Source organism: Chrysochloris asiatica, unplaced genomic scaffold (genome assembly GCF_000296735.1).
Source record: "Chrysochloris asiatica unplaced genomic scaffold, ChrAsi1.0 scaffold00213, whole genome shotgun sequence".
Taxonomy (NCBI): domain Eukaryota; kingdom Metazoa; phylum Chordata; class Mammalia; order Afrosoricida; family Chrysochloridae; genus Chrysochloris; species Chrysochloris asiatica.
Genome location: NW_006408731.1, coordinates 1,629,578 through 1,643,909, shown reverse-complemented (window position 1 = coordinate 1,643,909; position 14,332 = coordinate 1,629,578). Strand labels below are relative to the sequence as shown.

Sequence of the window (14,332 nt, the reverse complement as noted above, 5' to 3'; positions counted from 1 at the left end):
AAGAAAGAAAGAAAGAAAGAAAGAAAGAAAGAAAGAAAGAAAGAAAGAAAGAAAGAAAGAAAGAAAGAAAGAACCAAAATGGGTGTCAGAAGAGACTCTGAAATTGCTGTCCAGTGTAGAGGTGCTAAAGCAAATGGATGACATGTAGAGCTAAAATAACAGAACAGAAAATTTCAATGCACAGCTCAAGAAGATAAAGTCAAATATTATAATTAAATATGCAAAGATCTGGAGTTAGAAAACCAAAAAGAAAGACCATATCAACATTTCTCAAATGGATAGAAAAAATTCAAGTTTCTATTTGCAATTTTGAAAGATTCTATGGATAAAATATTGAATGATGCAGAAAGCATCAAAACATAATTATATGAATAGAGAGTCACTGTACCAAAATGAAATGGTCGATGTTTAACCATTTCAAAAGGTAGCATATGACCAATAGCCAATGATACTGAAGGAAGAAGTCCAAGGTGCACTGCAGACATTGGGCAAAGAACATGAATCGGGGAATTGATAGAATACAAATTGAAATCTTTCTACAAACTGATGCAGCACTGGAGGAACTCTCTCATCTATACCAAGAAATTTGGAAGACAGCTACCTGGCCAACTGACTGAAGGAGTTCTATATTTGAACCCATTCCAAACAGAGGTGACCCAACGGAATGCAGAAATCATTAGACAGTATCATTAATGTCACATGCAAGCAAAATTTTGCTGAAGATAATTTAAAAATGGCTGTAAACAGTACATTGACAGTGAACTCCCAGAGGTTCAAGCCAGATTCAGATGAGGACATGGCATGAAGGGATACTTTGCTGTCAAATGGGTCTTGACTGAAAGAAGAGAATACCAGAAAAATGTTTATCTGCACTTTGATGACTGTGCAAAGGCTTTTTTTTTTTTTTTTTGCAAAGGCTTTTGATAATGTTGATCATGTCAAGCTGTGGACAACATTGCCAAGAATGGATATTCCAGAACACTTGGTTGTACTCACGAAGAGCCCGTACATAGTCCAAGAGGCAGTTATTCAAACATAACAAGGGGACACTGAATGGCTTTATATCAGGAAAGGTGTATGCCAGGGTTCATTCTTTCACTATGCTAATACAATCTGTATTCTGAGCAAATAATTCAAGAAGTTGGATTTTATGAAGAAGAATGCGGCATCAGGACTGGAGGAAGACTTATTAAAACCCTGCAATATGCAGATGATACAACCTTGCTTGCTTAAAGTGAAGAGGACTTAAAATGCTTGTTGATGAAGACCAAAGACGACTGTCTTCAGTATGGGTCATGCCTCAGTGTAAAAAACAAAACAAAAATCCTCACAACTGGATCCACAATAACATCATAATAAATGGAAAAAAGATTGAAGTTGTCAAAGATTTCATTTTGATTGGGTCCACTATCAAGAAATCAAATGACATATTGCATTAGTCATGTTTGCTGCTCAAGATCTCTTTAAGGTGTTCAAGAGCAAAGACGGCAGTTTGAGGTGTGCCTGATCTAAGCCATTGTATTTTTAATAGCCTCATATGCATGTGAATGTTGGACAATGAATAAGGAAGACCACAGAAGAATTGATGCATTTGAGTTATGGTGTTGGCTACGATGATGATTGAAAGTACCATGGACTATCAAATCTGTGTTGGAAGAAATAGTCAAGATGCTTCCTAAAACCAGGATGGGGAGACTATGTCTGTTATACTTTTGAGTAACCAGTCCCTGGAGAAGGACACTATGCTTGGTAAAGTGGAGGATTGCTGAAAAAGACGATCCCCATCAAGATGGATTGGCACAGTGGCAGCAGCAATGGGCTCAAGCGTACCAAGGATTGTGAGTATGGCTCCGGACCAGGCAGTGTTTCATTCTGTTGTGCATAATAGGGTCACTATGAGTAGGAACTGATTCAATGGTATCTAGTAACAACAACAAGTTTTTATCATCTGGTTTCCTGTCTGTAGAATATTAGAAGTGGAAGACAGGGATTCAAGGACACAAGATTTATTGAGGGAGTGGTCTTCAGGATGGGAAAGGGAAAGCAGCCAAGCAAGTATGTATTCTAAGGTAGAGCCTGGAGTCCTGCTGTGGGACTGTAGGATAAGTACTGGATTGCTAACCACAAAGTCAGTAGTTCAAACCCACCAGTCACTTTTTGGAAACCCTATACAGAGTTGCTATGGGTCAGAACTGACTTAACAGCACTTAACAACAACAACAAGGTAGAGTCTAGATTTGGCTTGACCCATGTTTCAGGGGACACTGGAGTGCTTGAGTCAAGGGGTTTGACCTTTTTTGCCGTCCACTGTCTCTATTCAATCACTGGCTGCTGTTGGGAAGGAAGTGGTGGTACAGTCTACTGATGTCTCCAAACAAATGGCAATTCACTGAAGGTCACAGGGATAAACTATTGAAGGATTGGGTGCAGTCACCTACAAAAAGAAAGTAAGAGAATAAAATAAGTTGGTAGGGCTATCAAAATCATGTCCCAATGTGAAACTAAATAAATGAGAAGAAGATACAGTTGAAATATGAATGTCTCATGCCATCTCTTAATTTAAGTTAAATAAAAGAACAGATTTGATTTACTTGCTAGTATTAGTCACTTATTTTAATACTTGGCACATTTATCAGTAGAATTTGGATAATACAGTATTGTTAAAAGAATTAAGTATTTGGCACAAAACACTTGTTCAAGAATGAGAATAATAATTAAAAACATGTCACTAAGTGGCGAAATTGTTTTGCACTTGCAAGGAGCTCTGGTAGCGTAGTGGTTACAAATCGGGCTGCGAACCAAAAGCTCAGTAGTTCGAAACTACCAGCTGTTCCGTGGGAGAAAGATAAGGTTTTCTGCTCCCCTAAAGATTTACAGCCTCGGTACCTCATGCCTGGTGTATGCTTTCTTAAAGGTTACAGTCAAGAAAACCTCATGGAGCAGTTCTACTCTGCATGGGGTCATCATGAGTTGGAATCAACTCCATTGCAACTAACAACAATAATGATAAAAACGATAGTGAAGTTTTAATGTATATGCCAGAAAACTTCCTAAAACATTTTATGTATATTTATTCACATGTTCTCCTACTAGCTCTATTATTGTTGCTGTGGAGTCAGTTCTTATAGAGAGAAAGATGAGCAGAAAGTCGCATCTTTCTCCCACGGAACAGCTGGTGGTTTTGAATGCTGACCCTGAAGTTAGCAGGCCGATTTGTAACCACTACACTACCTGCTTTATTAGATAGGTCTATTACTATTTCTGGAGTCCTGGTGTGGCATCATAGGATAAGCCCTCAACCTCAAGGTTGGTTTGAACTGCAAGGTTGGCAGTTTAAACTCACCAGCGACTCCTCAGAAACTACAGGGTCGCTATGAGTTGGAACTGATTGGACAGCACTTAACAACAGCTACATGACTATTTCCATTTCATATCTTTGGAAATTGAGGCCTGCTGAAGCTAAAGTAATTTGGCAAAGGTCTCTTAGTTATTTAGAGGAGCAGCTGAGGGTTGACTATAGGTGGTGTGGCCTAGTTTAGGATCCTACTCAAAATGCATAGTTGGGGGACAATTTTCTAATTATTTAATCTTGCTACTTATGAAAATTAGAATAATTTAGTGGTCACATTGTGAATATTTCTCACTAAAAAGTTAGAAAATAATTTTAAACATTTGCTAGTGCTCTTATCCAAGAGATAGGATACCCTTCTCTGAGAATCCTGCTACCTTATGCACTTCTATACTTCATCCTTTCTTTGTTTTTCTAAATAGACTTCATCAATATCTGATACATTTACTTAGTTTATGTATTCATTTCTTTATTGTCTATGTCACACCCACCAGAATGCAAGTTTATGAAATCAGTGGGTTTTTTTGTTGTTGTTGTTGCTGTTGGCTTTATTCATATAAATGCCTGGTACATAAAAGACCGGCAGTTAATATGAGTATTTGCAGAGTTCGGGGAGGCACGTAGGCATAGAAACGTCACGAATATTTAAGGTTAAAGTTAAGATGTTTTTAGATATTGCACAAGTTTCTCCAATCTGGTCTTTTCATTCAGCAATTTTGTCCCTATCTTTGGATGTGCCTGGATCTAGGACATTTTCGTTTCCAAGTGATTATCATTCTTAAGGTCTTCAAGTTCTTTCTTTAAGAGAATTAACATGGACATATAATTGTCCTTCCTCTTCAAAATGGCAATGATGCCCCTACAAACACCCTACTTTTCTTTTTTTAGCTGATAGTAAATTCGTTGCTAATTAATTAATTTTATCTCATGAAATCAATTATAGAACTGGAGGTTGTTAGACTCTAGAGAGTCTACTTATCTGGGTACTTTTAACTGTAATGCATTTTACATGCTCAAAAACATTTTATTTCAGTTAAATATAAAATTTATCTGAAGTAATTGAAGCAAAGCCACATACTATTCTTTGACAGTGATTTGCATTTAAATTGACACTTCTGTAAGACTCTGCTTCTTTTAAAATGACAATTTCCCTTAGAATCTGTTTCTTTGGAGCAGGTGACAATCAAACAGAGTTCACCGGATGAGCAGGAAGACACTTCCCAGTTTAAAATTTTCAGCAAGAAGCTGCATCCTAGGAAAACTCCAAGGCCCTACTGGGAGTCGAACCCAGGATCTCCTGTTTACGAGACAGGCGCTTTAACCATCTAAGCCATAGAGCCACGTAGGAATGAAGGTTTGAATTGTATCTATCTCATTTCACTTTGGCTGAATGAAGAAAAGTTATTTTGTGCACAGGACCTGGCAACGTTTCAGTCTATTGTTCCTAGGGTTGCCATGAATAGGAATCGACTAGATAGCACCTAACAACTACATTTGCTGTCTTTAAAAACTATGCCAACTCCAAGTAAATGCTCACTTGCTCAGGGGCATTTCAGACCTAAAAATACAAGAGGAAAGGTATCAGAAAGCTGGAGTATTATACAAATGATTTTTCTATTCCAAGAAAAGGGTTGCAGAAATTCGAGACTACAATATGTGGATAAGACCATTATAAGGAATATAATTTTTTTAAAATAAAACCTTGGAACTCTAAAGTATTTGCATAATATAATTGACGGTGTGTTCCAAATTAAGTCATTGGCAGTACGAGAAACTGTCAAGTACATAAGAGGGGACCTGCGTCTCTCATGTGAAGTCCAGGAGGCTGGGTGTTAAAGCAACCTTTAGGTACAGGTGTCAGCAGTTTGGTTTCCCTTCAAATTCTGTAATGACATTTTCAAAGGTACTGTAAAGATCTAGTTTAACAGCCTTCCACATGAAGCCTTTCCCCGGGGTAGGGTAACAGAATGGGTAAGATGAGGGAAGGCCCCTACACCTTCAACTTCAAACAATTTTGGGAAAACTTGAAAAATCTGACCAAGGAAAGGAGCTGTTAAGTTAGTTCCCATCATCATTCACCCTCTTCTCTCCACCTTGGTTTCTTACTCAGGCAGTTCAGAGAAGCAGCTCGCAGAAGAGTTAACACCTTCTGTTTCTGAAAGTGGTCTTTGTACCTCAAGGGGTCCCCTGCCCTGACACTTCTTTCATGTCATCCACAATTCAAACTTTACAAGAAAGCCTGGACTAGAGCTTCAGAAGTGTGGAGATGGGGAGGCTGGGATGGGTTTTCTGTTTGCTGACATTTAAAATAACTTTCCACTGTTGATCTGAAACACAGCCTGCAAAACTCTAGTCTCTCCATATCTGGGTTCTCACAGTCTTGGCACCATGTAGGTGGCAGTTACTGAATTTCTAGAATTTAATAACTCTGTGGTAATGAAGTTTTGGTATTTTATGACTGCTTTCCCCTTTACACAACGTCTGTCATTGAGGTGCAACCCATACTGAAGGTCATGGTCTTTGATCTTCATCAGTAAGTACTTGATACTCTCCTCACTTTCAGCAAGAAGGTAGTAGCATCCACATATTGCAGGTTATTAATGAATTTTCCTCCAATTCTCATGCCACGTTCTTCTTCATATAATCCAGTTTCTCAGATTATTTGCTCAGCATACAGACTGAATTAGTAATGCTGAAAGAATACAACCCTGACAGACAACTTTCCTGATTTTAAACCAGTCAATATTTCCTTGTTCCATTTGAATGCCTGCCTCTTGGTCTATGTACAGGTTCCACATGAGCACAATTAAGTGTTCCGGAATATCCATTCTTCACAATGTTTCCATAGCTTGTCATTATCCACAGGGTTGAAAGCCTTTGCATAGTCAATAAACTATAGATAAACATCTTTCTGGTAGTCTCTGTTTTCAGCCAAGATCCATATGATATCCCTAATTCCAAGTCATTGTCTGAATCCAGCTTGTACCTCTGGCAGTCCCCTGTTGATGGACTACTGCTGTTGTTTGAATTATCCTTAGCCAAATTTTACTTGCTATGATACTGTCCAATGATATACAGGCTCACTATGAGTTGGAACTGACTCTACGGCATTTAACAACAACACAGGGTTTCCCAGGCTGTAAATCTTTATGGGGAGCAGATAGCCTCATCTTTCTCTTGTGGAACAGTTGGTGTGTTTAAATCATTCATCTTATAGTTAGCAACCTATTAACTAACTTCAGAGCTACTAGGGCTATTTTCTAAAGGACAAAGGATATCCAAAAGACACTACAGTAGTTTTCTCTTCCTTGCATTTTGCAAGTAAGCAAGAAAAGGTGGACAGTCTATATGGATTCATAAGGAAAATATGAGGGGTGGGGGGTATAAAATCTCTCTGGAATTGACCAGAGAGTTAAATAAAATAATATTTCTGATTTAAAACTGGACAAAGCAAGACAAAAACTTTTAGTCAATATGATGATTGGTGGTAAGGAGGAAAGGCGGTGAAGAGAAAAGGGCAAGTGAAAAATTTTTTAACCCTAAATCAGGATGTATCTTTAAGACTTTGGGAACTTAACACACCATGCATTTGGACTTATATGGTGACTACAAGATTCAGGGACTGAAGAAATTGAAAAACCAGTGGGAAGATTGGACTATGCATGTCAACTTTCAGGTCTCAGGGACACTGTAATGAATTATTTGGGATGGCAGTGTGTCGGTAACTATGCTGAGGAGTCTGGTGCTGTTGTTAAGTGTCAACGAGTAGCTGGTTGTTTGAACCGCAGTCCAGTGCTTTTCTTACAGCACCACACCAGGACTCCAGAGGAGACTTTTGTTGTTGTTAAGTGCTGTCAAGTCAGTCCCAATTCATAGCAACCCTGTGTAGAGTTGCCAAGGAGCGACTTGACTTTGAGGTTAGCTGTTCAGTGCTAATCTTTGTCACACTAGGACTCCTAGAGGAGTCTGTAGCCACATAAAATAAAGGAAAAAATGTCCTTCATACGGTGTCAAAATGACAATGTTTTCTGCAAATCCTCCATTCCCTAGATTGCAAACTTTAACATGTATGAGGATCACCTAGAAGCCTTGATAGAATACAAATTGATGAACCTGACTCCGAGAATTTTGGATTCAGTATGTTTGAGGTGAGTTCTGAAAACTGCTTTCCTACTAAGTTTCCAAGTACTGCTGCTGCTGGTGTTTAGGGGACTGCACTTTAAGAACCAATGGGAAAATATGCTGCAAAAAGACCTCTTAAAGTGTTAAAATGTCTACTTCCAGCAAGATAATATACTAGCCATACGTACTACATGGACCTTCTACAACAAAGATGTTGTTGTTGTTCAGTGCTGCTAAATTGGTTCCGACTCATAGTGCCCCTGGAGTAGCTAGCTGGTGGGTTTGAACCACCAATCTTGTGATTCACAGTCCAGTGCTTATCCTACAGCACCACACTAAGGAGTCCACAACAAAGATATGAGAAACTAAGTGAAACTGATACAGATAAAAATCCTGAAACAATGACCTTCAGAGGAAAGGTTAGATAAGTGGACTGAGAGCTTGCTGGGATGACAAGCTGAGCTGGGATGATGAGAGAGGGAGGCTGACTGGTGAATGGATAGCCAGACATGGCACAATCATCTTGAACTTTTGTGAGCTGCTTTAGCATCGCATCAGAAGGTGGCCTGACAGAGCAGATTCACACAGGCTATGGGAAAGATGCAACTCTTTCATTTTCCCCACACTCCCTTGGCAACCAGAGGTCCACCCACAGTGCAGGTCCTGCTCTCTGGGAGTTCAGAGCCACACCAATGTGAGGTGGGGACCAGCTGTACCGCTTTGGTTTCTGGATTCAGAGGAGCTCGGTTCTACAGGACCCATAGAGGCACCAGACCAGCATTAGTGTAGCAGAAACCTTCATATCCAGCCTACCTGCCCCCAGCTGCCCTGTGATCCAAGGCCTCTATGAACAACTTCCAGAATGCCCTGAACATAGATAATACCTAGGTCTAAAGGAACTCCACCTAGGACCTGGAACTCAGCTGTCACATCCCTCCAACACCCACCTCAGGTGCTCTTTGGCAGGCAGGAGCCCTCCAGAGTTTTCTCCTCTCTGGTTCCAACAACAGCACAAGTTTTATTTTGTTATTTTTGTTAGTTTGTTCTTTCTTCTCCTTCCTTTCTTTCCATTCCCTTGAATTTTATCTTATTTCCACTTTTGCTTCTCCTGTTTTCTTGTTTCTCGTTTCCCTTCTTCTATTTTTATTTTTATTTTTTTCTTTTGACCTTTCTTTACTCTGGTAACATAGTGGTGATGAATCGGGCTGCTAACCCCAAGGTCGGCAGTTCGAAACTACCAGCTGTTCCGTGGGAGAAAGATGAGGCTTTCTGCTCCCATAAAGATTTACAGCCTTGGAAACCCTATGAGTCAGAACTGACTCCATGGTACTTAACAACAACAACAACAGCTGTCTTCCTCTTTTCATTTTCTTTCTCCTTGTTTTTTCAAAGTGATTATTATTATTTCTTCCTTTTATTTTCTCTCTTATTTCTCTCTTCTATAGCTCCATTTTCTGTTCTTCTTTCCCCTTTTTAGTTATTATATTCTTTTTTTCTGGCTGCTGCCTGTTTTTTTTTTTATTTTTTTCACCTTTATTATTTTCTCATATTGGTTCCTTTTCTGTTTGTTTATTGTGTTTTGTCTTCTTGTTTGTGAGGGGGGTGGTGTGAAGGGAGGTGTTGCTCCTCTTTCCCATCCAACAGGACACAACAACCATGCCCATACAGCACAACCACACCTTACATTAAATATCATTCTATTGAATTCTTATTCAGTTAGTTTCATTACTTTTTCTTCCTCAGAAATGTTTTCTGGTTCTGCATCTTGGTCATTTGTTTGAGTCATTCTCTCTTGTTTCTTTGTGTGAGCTAAAATTGTCTGTTGTCTCTGGGACATTATGGTGTCGTAATGCATGTATTTAATTGATGATTGTATGTTGATGTGTTCTTAGACTCTCACCACCTGTTTCCTGTGGGTGCAGTTAATGAATGAAAATGTGTGCACAATTGTCTATTTGCATTTCATGCATCTCAGTTTAGGGTAGGTTTGTCTGGTATTGGTTGGTATCTATTGTTGATCAGGTGGTATAGCAGTAGTATCGGCTTTTGTCCAGTGGTGGAGCTAGGGATTGACAGAAAGATTGAGGAAAGCAAGAGAACACAGAAAAAACTTTAGAAGAATTCAGGAAAACACTATAAGAACAAAGAGACAAAACAAATGCAAATTTTGAAACAATACACAACCTGCAAATGGAAATCCAGAAGGTTAATACTAAGATTTCAGAAATGAACAATGCGTTGAAAGGACAAAGGAGTAGATGTGAAGCAATGAAAACCTGAATTAGTGAGCTTTAAGATACATATTTTAATATTAATATGCTAGAAGAACAACCAGAAAAATGAATGAAAAATTATGAGCAAAGCCTAAGAGTTATGTGGGACACCATGGAGAGGAATAACTTACATATGTTTGGAATTCCAGAAAAGGAAGATAATAAAAAGCACATAGAAAATTATTGAGGAGCTGTTGGGAGAAAACTTCCCTAACATCATGAAAGATGAGAAGATAAGCATACAAGATGAAGGAACCTGAAAAGGATAGGTCCCAAAAGGAAATCATCAAGACATACCGTAAGCAAACTTTCCAAACCAAAGACAAGGAAAGAATCCTGAAAGCTGCTTGGGAAAAATGAAAAGTTACTTACAAAGGAGAACCAATAAGCCTATACTCTGATTTCTCAGCAGAAACCATGCAGGCAAGGAGGCAATCAGACAACATATACAAAACTCTGAAAGATAAAAATTGCCAACCAAGAATCATATACTCAGCAACATTGTTCTACAAATACTATGGCAAAATTAGTACATTTCCAGATAAACAGAAATTAAAGGCATTTGTAATAACCAGCCAACTTTACAAAAAATACTAATGGGTGTTTTTGGATTGAGAACCAACAACAGCAGAAAACAACCTGAGATTAATGTACATTACAATACCACCCAAACTCAATCCAGATATGTTGCTGTTGTTGTTATGTTGCTGTTGTTGTTACGTGCGTCGAGTCAGTTCTGACTCATAGTAACCCTGTATAGGAGTGACTGGTGAGCTTGAATTGCCAACCTTGTGATTCAAACTGATCTTGCAGTCCAGCACATTAACCTGCAGCACCAATCCTGATATGGTGGTGGTGGTAGTGTGCCATGGAGTCGGTTCCGACTCTTAGTGACCATGTACAGGGTTCCGAGGCTGTAAATCTTTATGGGAGCAGAAAGCCTCATCTTTCTCCTGCAGAATGGGCCCAACTCGTTACTGCTATGCTACCATAGGTATTTATAGTAAAACATACTTATAAGACAGAAAACAGGGAACCAGAGAAATCAATTTGTAACCAAATGAACTACAAAATAAAAACAGGGAATAGTGTAGATACAGTACTTCCCAATGGTTAGGAAGTCAAGCAGATTTTAATATAAAAGAGACTTTTTTAAATATGGAAAAATTAATAAATTACAGGATAACCTCAAAGAAAATGAATACAACTTCATATCAAAATAAAAAAGAAAATCAGAAAGATTTAGTAAACCCTAAATCTTTAAAATGGAAATGAAGAAAATAAAAACCCCACAAACAAATAACCTCAGCATGGAAAATTATGTAGAGCAAAGAAACCAGCTGATGAACCTAGAGGACCTTGTGCTGAATGAAATTAATTGGTCAATCCCAGAGGGATGGGTGTTGTATGAGGCCACTGACGTAAAGTGTTAAGAAGGGGTTTTCTTGATAAAGGAAGCATTCTATGGTGTTTACCAGGAGTGGGGAGGAGGGAAAATTGTTTATGGGCTAGAGGGTAGACATGCTGACATGGATCATAGGCAGGCAAGAGGAAGGTTGGCAGGGGAAAGATGAAGGTGGCAGAGTCACAGGGAGGAGTGCAAGAGTTAAGGAGATTAACTGATGGTACATGGAGGGGATTGCAATCACTATAATGATTTGTTGAATGTAAAACTAATGATCTGCTCTGTGAACGTTCACTCAATTCACAATAAAAAGTTTTGTTTTTTTTAAGTGTTAAAAAGCAAATTTATCACTTTGCAGACTAAGATATACCTGACTCAAGCCATAGTGTTTTCTATTACCTTATATGAATGTAAAAGCTAGATAATGCATAAGGGAGATCAAAGAATTGTTACTTTTGAATTATGGTGCAGGTGAAAAATATTGACTATACCATGAATTGCCAGAAGAATGATCAAACCTTTGTTGGAAAAAGTACAGCTAAAATGTTTCTTAGAAGCAAGGATAATGAGACTTTGCTTCATTGTCGGGGACCCGCCTCGACATTGGGGTTCAGTTCACGAGGAGAGGATACCTGACGGCGATTCATATATATCAAGAATACACAGAAAGAGACAAAGGAGACAAAGAGAGAGACAAAGAGGCACCCCAAAGCCAGGGTGGATACATCACTGATAGGCAGGCTTGGGACTACAGGCATCGTGGCCTCTGCAGGCAGCAACTCACTGCCCTGCAATCTTTACTGCATGCCTTCCAACCCGTAATGCACTGCTATCTTTACTCTATGCCTGCCAACCAGCAATGCACTGATCTTTACTCCATGCCTGCCAACCAGTAATGCACACCTGGGGAGGCCCGGGCCTCTGCTTTATTCAGGGGAGGAGCTTCACACCAAGCTGGGAGGGACTTAGGCAAGGTACAGCTAACATCAGTACTTTTCCAGACATTCAGGTAACTTTACATTGTGCTTTTGCTGGTTCGAATCCCAGGCCAGCAACTTGGATTCTCAGGCTCAATTAACATATCTATAGCCCCTGAGCATAGTTGGGGGAAGGTGAGAGATAAAGACAAAAGCTTGGGCGGAGTCCTGCTGCTTTGGCTTCCTGAGCCAGGTCTGCAGGAGGACTCCAGATGCCCAGGTGAATGGGCTGCACCTGGAAAAGGATTAGGGAGGATGGGTTCTTTGTCTATAGAACAAAGAGCTGTGAACTAGCTAAGACATTTTTAGTTAACCTTGCAACCTTTAGTCTTGGCTTTAGGAAAATACCACATTTATCTGTGGATTGTCAAAGGCTTCAGTGTATTAATTTAATATATATACCTGAATATTAATATGAAAGCAATTTGCCATTAACTGCCAGTGGCCTCATTTGTTACACTTGGCCCTAGAGGGCCTCGAACCTCTGACTAGTCTTACATGGTCTGCAACACTTCATGTTCCTTGGCCATGTTATCAGGAGGTCCCAGTCCCAGCAGAAGAGAGAAAGACCCTCAGTGAGATACACTGACATAGTGGCTGAAACAAAGGGCTCAAATATGACAATTGTGAGGATGGCACAGGACTCAGAAATGCTTTGCTTTGTTGTATAGAGTTGCAACTGACAGGAAATCACAGCATTGTTTGATATTTTACACTGATATAAAAATTTTCTGTACTTTGTAAGAGCAAAATATATATTAAAGTTTAAATATGTTTGAAATAATTTGTGCAAAAGGAAACAAAGTTATTTTTATTTATCTAATGTTTCCTTAATTTCTTTAATTAATTTAAAAAACCAATCTCCATATAAACAAGCATTATTTAAATGATAAAATAGTATGGGGCAGATAGCGATTCCCAGTTGATCCTTTGATTATCTGATAAGCAATAGTTTCAGGTATGCTGTTCTTCTAGTTTTCTGTGCTTTCTGATTGTAACAGTGAGAATGAATTAATTTTATAAACAGAAATGCTTGTGTTTTTCTTTTTGTTGAGAGTGAGAAGACCTTTTGAGAATTAAGACTTTCCCATGTAGAGACCCTCAGGAGACCAGAGTGGGAGGTTACAGAGGGACTCTGATTTTAAGAGGTCTGTGCTCAACATCACAGTGCTATGAGCATCCAGGCCCAGCCATTGACACTGCCCAGTGCTTTCGAATGGGTCAAGGACAAACCTAGAGAGCTTTTGAGAAAACAAAATAAAGATAAATGAACTTAAGGTAAGGTCAAAGGATCTCAGACGAAGTGAGGGAGGCATAATGTGGGATTAGGAAAACACCACAGTGAATCCAGTTGTTTCAGATTTATATTACTTTATTTGATTTTAGACAGTGATAAGAATAAGTTCAAAGCTGAAGACCCAGGGTGAGAGATCTACCATCCAGAGTGAAGGGACATTCCTGCCCAGGTGCCATGTCCTGAATGCACTAAAGGAGAGGCACCAGGGAAGGTTCTGGTAGGGTCCGACCTCAAGGGGCTTTGGGACCCACCATCATGGATATGTCCCTCCCTTCATGTGAGGTGAGTTTCCTGCTCTCATCCTGCCTTCAGAGATCCTATAGGAGAACTACAGGGAGTCAGGGAAAGGAAGGAGGATTGTGTAGGGAGAAGAAGAGTGTCACAATGCATGTCTAATTTCTATCAGACAACAGGCTATGAAGGAGACCTAGACAGTCTTGTTGCCAGTTCCTGCTTTCTTTAAACCTTCAGAACTGAAAAAGGATAGCTATCAGGACTCCTGGGTATTGCCTGTTTAGGATCAAGGGGTAATCTGAAAAAAACTTGACTGTTAACCAAAAGATGTGCAGTTTGAACCCACCAGGTGCTCTGTGAGAGAAGTGGCAGTCTGCTTCTGTAAAGATTTACTGCCCTATAGGGTTTTTATGAGTCGGAACCAGCTGTACAGCATTGTGTTTATTTTGGTTTGGGGATAATCTGAACCATCTATCCTGAAGGAAGGTTTTTGTTTGGAACGGATTAGAAGAGAAATAGATATTTTAGGAAGAGAGAATTGGAGAGATAAATTTCCCATCCCTAGTTCTTCAAACATACACATACACACAGGGGCATTGATAATTTGGTCATATGTAGACTGGGTTGGAAGCAAAGATGGATTCTTTGGTAAAGCATCCTTCAAGTGGATGACAA

At 39.4% G+C, this 14,332-nt stretch overlaps 1 non-coding gene across 1 annotated transcript; it reads right to left on the bottom strand.

Annotated features, from left to right (window-relative positions):
* Positions 1-4,615: 4,615 nt before the first annotated feature.
* TRNAT-CGU lies at positions 4,616-4,689 on the bottom strand. Its single transcript has one exon. It is a non-coding gene; the product is annotated as a tRNA-Thr (tRNA).
* Positions 4,690-14,332: the final 9,643 nt, after the last annotated feature.